General features: G+C 34.4%; 1 long non-coding RNA gene across 1 annotated transcript; it reads right to left on the bottom strand.

Annotated features, from left to right (window-relative positions):
- Window positions 1-7769: 7769 nt before the first annotated feature.
- Window positions 7770-8826, bottom strand: LOC111784312. Its single transcript, XR_002813510.1, has 3 exons — window positions 8747-8826; window positions 8492-8547; window positions 7770-7926 (listed from the first exon to the last, which is right to left on the bottom strand). It is a non-coding gene; the product is annotated as an uncharacterized LOC111784312 (long non-coding RNA).
- Window positions 8827-11998: the final 3172 nt, after the last annotated feature.

Genomic DNA, 11998 nt, shown 5'->3' on the forward strand with positions numbered 1-11998 from the left:
TTACCCGAGTGCAGATCATAATATCACATCCTCCATTCTAACATACTGAAAAATATTAAAATAGACATCCAACTTAAATTCTTATTCTAGGAGCATTTCGAAAGAATTAAATGAACAAAATGTGTTATTTCGTTTGAAGAAAGTACCGGTACAAAGTTTGACGTTTTCTATAAAAATGTATGAACTGACGACATGCATATTTTCGTTTCTTTTAAGCATACATGTGGTAACGAGGACCAATCTAAAATTTTAAGAAGCATTCAACCATTTAAACGTATTAGATCCTCAACTAATATCTTCCTCAAGAGTAGTCAGGTCAAAATATTGATGAGTAGTGACTAGGATGCTAACAGTAGGGCTACTGTGGTGGCAATTAGGGTTGGAATGACAAAGATGGTCCTACGTGGATGATGTTGCAGTAGTGGGGAGGTGGGGTGGGGCCAAATGTGTGGCTTGTCGAAAGAAACATGGCATGGAAGACCCATGATTTGGATGTTCCTATCCATACGAGGAACATGTTTGTGTCTGTCTTCTCCATGGCTTACAAAAATCATTCCAAATTTTCTGTCTTCCTTCTCTCCCATGTTTATCCTTCTATGAGGCATCAAACGTTAAATTTTATGTTTCAATTAGTAGCTTTGCTATTTATTTAGTTTCCATATTTCAAATTTATGCTTATCTTAGAGCTTAATTTCGATTTTATTGTTTTAAATTTTAAAAGTAAGGTCAAATGTGAGAGTTCGATATTCGTTTGGGAGGAGAACGAAACACTCTTTATAAGGGTGTGGAAACTTTCCCCTAGCAGACGCGTTTTAAAGTCTTGAGTTTTAAAGCCTTGAGGGGAAGTTCAAAAGAAAAAGCCCAAAGAGAACAATATCTACTCGTAGTGAGTTTGGGTTGTTACAAATGGTATCAGAGCCAAACATCGGATCATGTGTCAGCGAGGAGACTGTTCCCCGAAAGGGGGTAGACACAAGGCGGTGTGCCAGTAAGGACGTTGGGCCTTGAAGGGGGGGTGGCACGTGAGAGTCTCACATTGGTTGAGGAGGAGAACGAAACACTCTTTTGAAAATATATTGGGCTTTTGTCCTCTTAGTTTGGTGTTCTCAAGATATTCTACCTTCAAATCGCACCAAGATATCAGACTTTGTACGATTCATACATTAACGAAGTCTCTCATTTCATAAGTTGCTCTCACGGATTCATAAAACATTTGCACCCGAAGTTCTTGGTGAGGTTCTTTCGTGGACTATATAATTATGGAACGTGAAAATTTATTAGATCAACTCAATGTTGCATGTTAAAGTAGAATTGGACTTCGAGGAGTAGATTTAAGTTAGTTTCAAGAATAATTAGTGATCTTAGCTTAAGTCAATGAAGTAAGTGGCTTTACTTTTGGTTTGGTTTGGTTTGATGAATTGTATGAATGGTGTGTGTGCCCTAAAGCTCTTGCACGCATCGTGTATTGTGATTGTTTAGCATCTGTTTATTATGTTAATGTTGTGATGTGATTATGCTATGTCATGGAGCTCGATATGTTATGTTATGTTGTAATTATCAAATATACTATGTTATAGAATATCATGTTGACACGCTATGCCATGTGAACTTATGTTATGTTATGGAAAGTGTTATACATTACATTACAAAATGATTAAGTTATGTACGTAACAAACGAAGGTATAGCTTGCATCAGAGATACATGTCATCATTTTAAAATATGGGGACCTCATGCATATGTTCACATGCATCGAGATACTTTTTCACTATGATTAGTATGGACACATTCACTACAATGTTGTGTTATAGTATTATGTACACCATAATACTATGTGCGCTCTCTGTAGTATACCGGCAACGTGAGTGTATGCTAATCAAAGGCCAAATCGAGGGGGTACATATACGAGCACCCATGGGTTCTTGTGCACGTACGTGGACCGTGTATAGAGAAGTACTGCACATCCAATTCTATCTAGACCGGAAGGAAAGACCAAGGCCATGTCATGATGTATTATGAAAGGATAGGCCTCAAACATGATGTCATGTGATTGTATTTCCTAACCTTAATAGAAGGGTTACTCAGTGAGTACATGCTAGTCCTATTTTTTAGGTAAACGTTAGGCACATATGCACCTGACTAAGTTGTTTGTAGCTCTTATGTTGGATCAAGACATTTTTTTATTCAGTTCTTTATTTTATTTAAATTTTAAGTTATTTATTTTCTATGGTATTGTTTTAAAGATTTTATTATGAACATTTAAATCCATGACACCATCAGTTATATGATTCCTTCCTTTCGGCCTAATTTTGAAGAAATAGAATATTCTCTTATTAGGCAGCAAAGCACAAGAGAAAAGGGGCCCAGTGAAGAGTGCCTTTTTAACCTTTTTCAAAAGACTCTCATTTGAAGCTAACATAGCTAGCTACATACAAGTAAAGGTTAAGAAAAATGAGACAGGACAAACGGCCAGAGGTCGCAGCGGGATTACCATAGGAAAGTAGTTGATAAATCAAATAAGCACAGTAGCAGTTTAGAGTCAAAGGAGCTTCGCAGCTTTACCCCGGGGAAGAGGATTGAATATGCTCTCCGGTAAAGGTTTAGATTGAACTATCTCTTTTCTTTCCAAGCCTACTTGACTTTTTTTTTTTTTCTCTTTTTATGTTGTTCCATTTGTAAAGACTTGTTTTGGCATATCTAAAATCGATTGATTCTATCAGGTCTATTCTTCGATAGCGCATAGGCTCTGGCTTCTTCCTCTAGACAAGCCACTACTTGCATGTGTGTAATTAATAGCAGCATTTTTATTATGAAGTTATTAGATTTTCTTATAGTAGAAAGCATTTTCATATATTTTTCCGTACATATTAGACTTGTCATGCATATAGTGGTGTCTCTATTTTATTAGGAAAAATAGGGTTGTTTCAAGACTGGCCTATGCGTCGTGGCGTCAGCCTTGACCCCTTCCTACACTCATAAGAAGTGTTCACCCTAAACCACCAACTCATGTAGTGCTAATCTCTTCCAAACCCTGTTTACAAAGACGCAGTGTCATGACACTTGACCTGTTCCTATACCCAATATGAGTTCTTATCCTGATGCCTACCCATGTAGTTCCAAGTCCATCCAAGATTGCTTTACGGGATTCCCTGTTTCTACATTTAATAAGAGCCCTCGTCTTAAGTAACCACTTGTGTAGTCCCTAGTCCTTCTTCAGAATTGGTTTAACGAGATCATGGCGTTAGCCCTATCCCGACTCCACACTCAATAGTAATTCAACTGGTCTCGAAGTTCTAATAAGCTATAATTGTATTTAGATATTGTAGAGGTTTATTAGGTTCCCAAGGGCATTTAAGCGATTTAAATCTCATCTTTCATTTCGAGGATGTTTAGAGTTAGCTCTTCAACCTAAACTAATCTTTGGTGGACACGATTATAAACCTTTGATCGCTCACGATCTTAGGGTAAACGTACTGACCTGGGTCAACATATAAACTGCACTAGCTGTAGCTGTAGCGTCCTATACCCTTAATTGAGTTCTCTCATGCATGCTTTACTAGGGAGATATTTCTATAAATTGCTCATGGCACTAAAAACATGTTCTATCATACATATTTATTAGGGACATAGTCAACCACGTAAAACATGGAAGTCATTAAACATAAATCATACATACAATCAAACAAACTCAATGGGAAGATAACATTCATCAATCGTCTAGAGCACAAATGACAATATTTCATCCTCCATTCTTACACAGCGAAAGACATCAAAATAGACATGCTTCTTAATTTCTCGTTCTAGGGAAATTTCATAATTTTTAATCACGCATGTCCTTTTCATCCAAATTACTTATTCTAGGTCCTAATTATGCATATTCTAACCACTTAAGGTAAAATATACTTGCATGCTAGCATCCCCTACCGGTTCCCATAAGTATTACTTGCCTAAAGACCGTGTGGTTACTTGGATGATGTGTGCCTTCCAGAGATAGCTTTTCAACAATTTAGAAGTTCCAAAATTTGTAAAATTATCTTAGTTGGTCCTAGTTCAAATCAAAATAGAGTTAGTATCGAAATCGGGACGAAAAACAGTCAAATGGAGGTCGAACATGCCAAAATGGCATATTCACACGCCCTCATGTGTGAAGAACGATTGTCTACACACACAACCACACACACCTGGAGTTCGGGGACTCGAACGTTCTGCGTTGACATGTGGTACCTTTCTCGCTAAGTGTGTCAAGAATCAAGATAGGTGTGGGCGGTCGATTCGGATAGCTGATTCGGGTCGTAGCGTGTAGGCGGCGCTGATGCAGTTTCGAGTTGATGGGTCAGATCGGGTAGTCCTATAGCATTGCGATGCATGTCCTCGCCAAGTGTCGTCACATGTCTCTTCCCACTGCTCGACATGTGTCCACCATTGGGCCTAATGTGCGGCTCTGCCTATCGTCTGACGTGTGTTCGTCCCTCACTGCCCGTATAAGAATGTTTTCCAAAATTGATCAGTTTTACGATTCTTCCTAGTTTCTTCATGAAAATTGATCCATTTTTATTAAGGTATTTATTTCTTCATTTTTAATAAATCACAGCAATAAACAATCGAGATCAAATATCATTCAAAATTAAAAACTTTCCGAACTTACCATTTCTTAAAGTTTACCAAAACACCGCCCGCCTAAATCCACTTCAGTTTCATTCACAAAACTTGTGTAAAATCGTTCTAATATCAACCTACTAAAAATTCTAAAAACTTAATTCCAAAAAAGCTTTCAAATTTTAAGAAAAGCTGAAATCAATAATACAAAACAAATCAAAATTCCATAATGGTTCTCCCAAGCCTTTAACCGTTTATTGGGAAGGAAATCCACTCCTAATTATGAATGAAGGGTCAAAATGACCAATTTACCCATCAAGTTGACTTTGACCACTTTTTCATTTTATTATTATTATTATTATTATAATTTCTTTTCTAAGCCTTTTTTTCTCTTCGACCTAAAATCAAATTTAAGACTTGAGTTTCTAACATCAACTCTCAATAAAATTTTAAAGTTGGACTTTAAAATGAAAAATGAGTTTTTAATTTCTCATACCCAAATAAATAAAAGGTACGTGAATGAATTTGAATCACATTCGATAAAAGCAATTTTTTAGGAAGAATTTTTCTGGGAATCATGTGAAAGGATATATGTTGGTCAGTTTCGACTCTTAAGAAGAATTAATTAACCTGATCAGGTAGGAGTGAAGGACCATGGGATATTAAATCGGAATTCTTTTATTTATTTTTTTAATTAAATAAAAATTGTGAAAAATTAATCTTAAAAAGATCTTCAAAAGAAAATTATTGAAACATATCTTCCATGAATGTTCTTAAGGGAAAAAAAATTCCAAAATTGCATTGAAAACATTGATTGGTTGTGTCCCAAAGAAAGTGAGGGACAATTGCCTCATTCTTTCATTAGGTTGTTGATTGGTTCAAATTGACTTTGTTTGGCTCTTACTACAATTGACTTCAAACTTTTAAACTCAAATTTATTTTTTTTTATTTTGGCAATATCAATAATAATTGCACCAATAAAATTTTAAAATTTTAATTCCTACTCGCACATAAATGAGAATTTAAGGTACGTTCTTCCAAATTTTTCTTTTCAAAATTGGAGTTACTAAAGAGAGATTTACACGTAGAAATGTTTTATTCCCCTGTCTCCAACTAATGTGGGATCTCTCATGGGTCAACGTCAACAGTTCAGTAGCTATGAAACCTATGGGTCTAGCCCATTGGTTCATAATTTTGGTCATGTTTGAGTTGGTCAAACCTTCAAATCTAGTCTAAGCTCGCTTAAGTCTCAACGCTCGAGAGTGATCAACTTGACGAAGTCTTTAGACCCGTGTAGGTAACAACTTGATCCTCCTTTCAAATGTATCATCAATACATAAATAGTCCAACAATGCAACACTCAATGCTTCTCAATGTTGCAATTTTAGGTATTCAACACGGACAACATCTCATCAGTGTCTTAGACGATAGAAATGTGTGCACCCTCAAATCTTTATTTGTAGCATCTTTATACGTTTGTAAGATCAAACCATGAGTTATAACGTCGTGATCGAGCGGCTAGAATTTGTGTTTTTTATTCAAGAGTCGATTCTAGTCTAATTGTAAAACTACAAGGGATCGGCCCTCCTACAACTTTTTTAATCCAAGTATTTTTTTTGTTCTTGTTTTGATCTTATAAGCATGTAATGTTAATTAAATTGATGCCTTAATTGTAACAGCTCAAGTCTACATATTGTTTCTTTCGGGTTTTTCTGTTGGGCTTCCTCCTAAGGTTTTTAAAACGTGTCTGCTAAGGAGGAGTTTCCACACTCTTGTAAAAAAATGTTTCATTCTCCTTCCCAACCGATATGAGATCTCATCATTGTAATAGATAAAGCACCAAATAAAATTTATGTTTTTAAGAAATAATTACAAGAGACCCACGGAGTCGAGGAATGTAAACACATGCAAAATGATGAGGCATATCATTTAAAACCATTTTTTCTTAATTGGTTTTCTAGTCCGAGCAAATTAAATATGTAGTACTTCTTAGCACACGATCCACACATGCGAGCATAAGTTCACTAGGCAGGCTCACACAGCCCCTAGGTTTGTTGGTCAGACTAGCTTCTCTGAGTTGTTGACGGACACTCAGAGGGAATAGCAACCGTTGTAGCATCATGATAAACATGATGCATAGTGTACGTGTTTATTCTCATCATAAAAGGAAAGTATTCAGATACACGTGAACATATAATTATGCATGAGATCCTCATATATTTTATCGTAATAAATCATGCTAGGCAACCTCCATTTTTTCCTCACATATTACACAATAATATGAATACATAAATTTTCATAAATCATTTCATTCGAAACATAACTTTTAAATCATAGCATGTAAGTTGTGCTCCGTAGTTTTCCTTTATTTCAAAACATTTCATAACATGTCATAGCATATCATGGTCTGACATAACAAATTATAGTAGACATCTCATGCATTACATAGATTATCGTGACAGAGCATAACATTTTATTCATATCATCATATCATATGGCATATAATAAAATAACACATTCATAACATCACATCACATCATATGGCATATCACACACATGACATGTCACTACAACAAATAATAGATACGATAGCTTACGAAAAATGCTATCGTAGACTTTTTATAGCGTTTTTCGTACGTCATGACAGCCCATGTTATTAAAAGTCTGAGACTTTTTATAGCGTTTTTTTATAGCTATAATAGATGCTATAATAGAATGACGTTTGATAACATTTTTTTATAGCTATAATAGATGCTATAATAGAGTATAAATTTATAGCTTATAAACGTTGCTATAAAAATATTTTATAGCGTTTTATTGAAGCTATATATAACTTTAAATTAATGCTATAATAAAATTAATTATTCATTTATAATCATTATAGTTACCATAATCAAATTTTAACAACATTTTTTAATAAAATTTAATTCAAATACTAAATAAACACATAAGATACTCATAGCATATTAAATATCCTGACTTTCATTCATAATTGAGATTTCATAATCTATTTCCATTCGAATAGTAGTATTCCATCATTTCCTAAAATAAAGTTATACAAACTATATAAGATAAAATATTCTCCACTACTTGCAATGATTTTCAAGGAACCCTTACCATGTCACAACTTTGAAGTGCAAGTCCTCTATTCCAGAATCATCTATTGACAGAAAAAAATAATAGGCAACCTGAACCAACTCTAGATGCAACTACTCTGGACTATTCAACATTAGCAACAAAGAGACGATCCCCTGATAGGACAGCAGTTGACCCGACATCTTTCTGCTGGCCTCTCTCTTTTTTAATATAGTCTACATGTTTAAAAACCTCTGCTGCAAAATAAGTATTTGCTTAGTTTATGCTCCACTTACCAGGCAACAGGAAAATATGAAATCATAAGCACAAATTATAACTTCTTACTAATAGCTGTCTTTGTGTCTTTGTGTCTTTGATAAAGTCCTCATGGCCAGTNTCTTTGATAAAGTCTTGATGGCTACTTTGGTTATTGAAAAGATTGCGCTTAAGGTATTCAGTTGTTCTTGACCCAAGTACATCAATGTGTCTATTAAACTGGAGAAAAGAAGGAGCGTCCATGCATCACACTAGAAAGCTATCATATCGGGTAACATCATCTCCGATATTTCTAGAATTACCATTAATGTTAAAACAAACAAAAAGTAACTTATCATTCTTCCGTCACATGTATCATCATTTTAAATTATAGAACAACACAACAATAATGATCAACAAAGAGTAAAAGGAGAAACATAAAAAGAAAAGGAAAAGGAACCTGCTCATAAGCGGAGAAGAAGATCCATTCAGGAAAATTATCCCCACATAATTTCTTTAAATGATCTCTACTGAGAAATTATGACAAGACAATGATTACATCCTTACCGATGATGATGAAGCAAGGTCTTCTGTATTGAGTAGTTTTGCAAGTCTAAAGTCCCCTGTGCAGAAATTCAAGATATTAGAAGAAATAACTAGTAAAGAAATTTCATCCGGTAAAAAATGGAAGCCATCGTACCAAGCCGGACATCATTGCTCTTCGCAAGAAACATATTGGAACACTAGAATAGAAGAAAATTTGAAAAAACAAAAAAATCTAGAACCATTAATGAGTTGGGTATGTTAATACATTATAGGTACCTTAAGATCTTTTTGTAGCACCCGATTGGAGTGCAGATAAACTACAGCTCAGCTAGTAACAACTATGCCAACCATTTGCAAACTTTCTGAGATAAAAAAAAATTGACAATAAGAAAAAGATAATCACGGTTATGAACTTACTCAAGAAAGTATGTTCCTCTGACATTTTCTATCAATTCAGACCTGCTCAACAAAAGAAAACACGGCATAGGATTAGGCTTGAGTTTTCTTCCCATCCCTTTGTCCTCTTCACTACATCTGGAAAACTAGTTTATCGATTCAATCCATATTGAACTTCCACAAAATGTTCTAACTTTTGTTCTTCACTTAGTTATAATTCTTTGGAGGGAAAATTGAAAGACATTGTTATAAAAGTTGCGTATTTTTTTTATTCAATCTAAAAATAAACAACCATTGAAGGTCATAAATGAAGCAAACTCCAAAAGGATGGAAAATTTAAATAAACATCACTTACATGTCTCCACCTTCCCTTCACAGTAGCAAGTTACAATGCATATATAATCCCCCTACACAAACGGCCTTTTTACCAGAACAGTGAGGGTAAGAACTATGAGAAGGAGAAAAGGAAGAAAGGAAATAGAAGGCTTTGTAGCCTCATGAATAGGTGTAGTTTCATTCTGATACTAATCACCGACAACACGCTTTCTAGGGGGCACCATGTGCTTCCGCTCCTCAGTGTTATCGCTTTAATCATGCATGCATTCCGAGTTTAGTTCAATGTGTTTGTCTAGATTAAGCATATTTAAACTCCAATTAATCAATCTAATCATACATACAAATTTCTCCCCAAATGCCCCAAATGCCTGAAATTTAGGGGTATGAATAAATAATTGATATAACTAAATAATGAAGTCTTTTAAAATGAAATAGTTCAGTAAGAAATAATACCACTTTAATTTGGTCCTCTAATCGAAGGAAGTAGTACATTCAATAGTTTAAGTTCATCCTCTTGTTCTACCATAATATTACAGCATCACTCAAGTAGCAAAAAATGAAAGTGAGAAAGATGACAAATTAGACCAATTAAGAGAAACAAAGTGTTTAAATTTGTCAAAAGTATAGTTTTAGAACTTCAATTAGTAAGGATGATATGCTGATATATTGAAACAAACATGGGAAAAACCATGCCCACAAAATTGGAAGATCTACTAAAGTATAACTCACAAAGTTGAAACAGAGCCTTAGCTCCCCAAGTTGGTGCCATGAGTGAAACAAATTCTACAAGGAAAATAAACAACAACAAAATTATGTGAGAATTACACCCCTGAATTTAACTAAATCTCTTAAATTAATCAAAATGCTAGAAATCAAAAGCATCATCTCCAAAACTGATTATCCAAATTAATTGAGAAAATGAAGGGACCAAAACAGAGAACTAAACATCAAAACATAGAGAAACCTAAACCCTAGAACAAAAAGGAAGAAGTATCAATCCAAATGTTTAAGAAATGAGAAACCTAGATGCAAATTCACTCTGCTCATTCTCGTTTTAAAATGTAGGGTATTATGTACTCCTCCTTCAGGGCACAAATATTAAATTATGCTCAATAGATTAAACACACATGTGAATGCTAACCTCGATTAAGAGATTTTTCATTTGGCCCAGATCAGCGACATTGACATGAGGATAGAGCAAAGACGAAGTTGCCATCCGATGCCCGACAAAAATGGAATACAAAAGGAAGAAAAAGATGAAATATATGGGTTATAACTCCAAATCAGTAGATTATGGCAAAATGGAGCACAACTGAAAGAGAGGAAATTGAGAGAAAAAAAAAATCTAGCCTACGCTCGTAAATTAAGGCAAAATGAAGGGAGGAAGAGAGAGAGAGTAAATAAAGAGCTACATATAGCTTTTTTTTTTATTTTGTTTTGTGTCCGCTTTTTTTATTTATTTTGTGTCCACCTTTTTTTTATCATTTTTTTTATAGGATGTTTTAGTAAATGCTATCTTCAAAAGCTATAGAAAGGGTAATTTGTTGTAGTGCGTGCAAGGTCACTAGGCACGTGTCATCATATATGAAACAATTCTTCCAACCAGACCAACTTTGTTGGCTTAGGGAAGTTATTAAATATTTTTTTGTAGGGTTTGAATTTTCTCCTCAAGTTCCAATTCAACATCTTATCTATCATGTCGATGATGTCAATTAAAATAAAATGACCACAAATATGAGTCCCTTTATAATCCAAATCGCATATTTATATATTCCAAAAAAGTTAAATCTAAATTTAAAGTTGGTATAGAGGTATCATGTAAATCATATTTTATATCTTCTTTTTTTTAATCAAATGGTATTAATTTAGTTTTAATTAAATTAAATGATTAAAATAGACCAAAAATAACTTGTGGACATAATAAATAAAAAAAAAGAGGGAACTCAGAGAGTAGACCAAAAATAACAGAGATTTTGAATGTAAACATTCAAGTCTATGATGCATAGAAAGGTTGGTCTAATTGAAGCTAGAAAATTAGGTCATTACTTGTTATATTGGTGATCTATCAGTCATTATGCACCAGGGTGCGGCTCTGCCTCATTATTAATTTGATGAGAGAGATTGTCATCCAACAGAAACCCTTAATCTTCATAAATCACATTGGTCTGGCAAAAGAAACCCTTCATATCTTCCATAACTTTAATGGATTTCTGCTTATATCAATGGAATTCGGAAGTCTTTAAAAGAAAGAAGCGACTCAAACTTGGACTGGACAATCAATCTAATGACACAATAATACAACCAAAACAAGGGGAGAGAGAAGTTTCTGAAATTTCAATTTAATTCTGAACTGCATCCAATGTTTTGGAATTGATTAGGAAAAACAAAATATACAAACTCCAGAGTCCATTTTCCTAGTTCAAAGAACAAAATCAAGTGCCTTCATTTCTCCCTCAACACACTAAAATGGCAATAAGGGAACATCTCTTTTGGGTACAAATATATAAATGAAAAATCCTGTTGTTGACAAACAACTTTGCCAACATCTCGCCTACCTTCATTATTTGATCTTCACAATTATAAAAAGATAAAAAAGACAAAAATGAAATAACTAGGCAGCAGATTCCTTGGCAATCTTCTCCGCCTTCGCAATCACCTCTTCAATGCCTCCAACCATGTAGAACGATTGTTCCGAAAGGTCGTCGTATTTCCCATCCAAAACTCCCTGTCAAACAAGAGGGGAGGAAATAGCACCCGTTAATAACGAGTTTTATATGCCTTGTCAAGCATTTCAGA

The sequence above is a fragment of the Cucurbita pepo genome, unplaced genomic scaffold (assembly GCF_002806865.2).
Source record: "Cucurbita pepo subsp. pepo cultivar mu-cu-16 unplaced genomic scaffold, ASM280686v2 Cp4.1_scaffold000184, whole genome shotgun sequence".
Taxonomy (NCBI): Eukaryota; Viridiplantae; Streptophyta; class Magnoliopsida; order Cucurbitales; family Cucurbitaceae; genus Cucurbita; species Cucurbita pepo.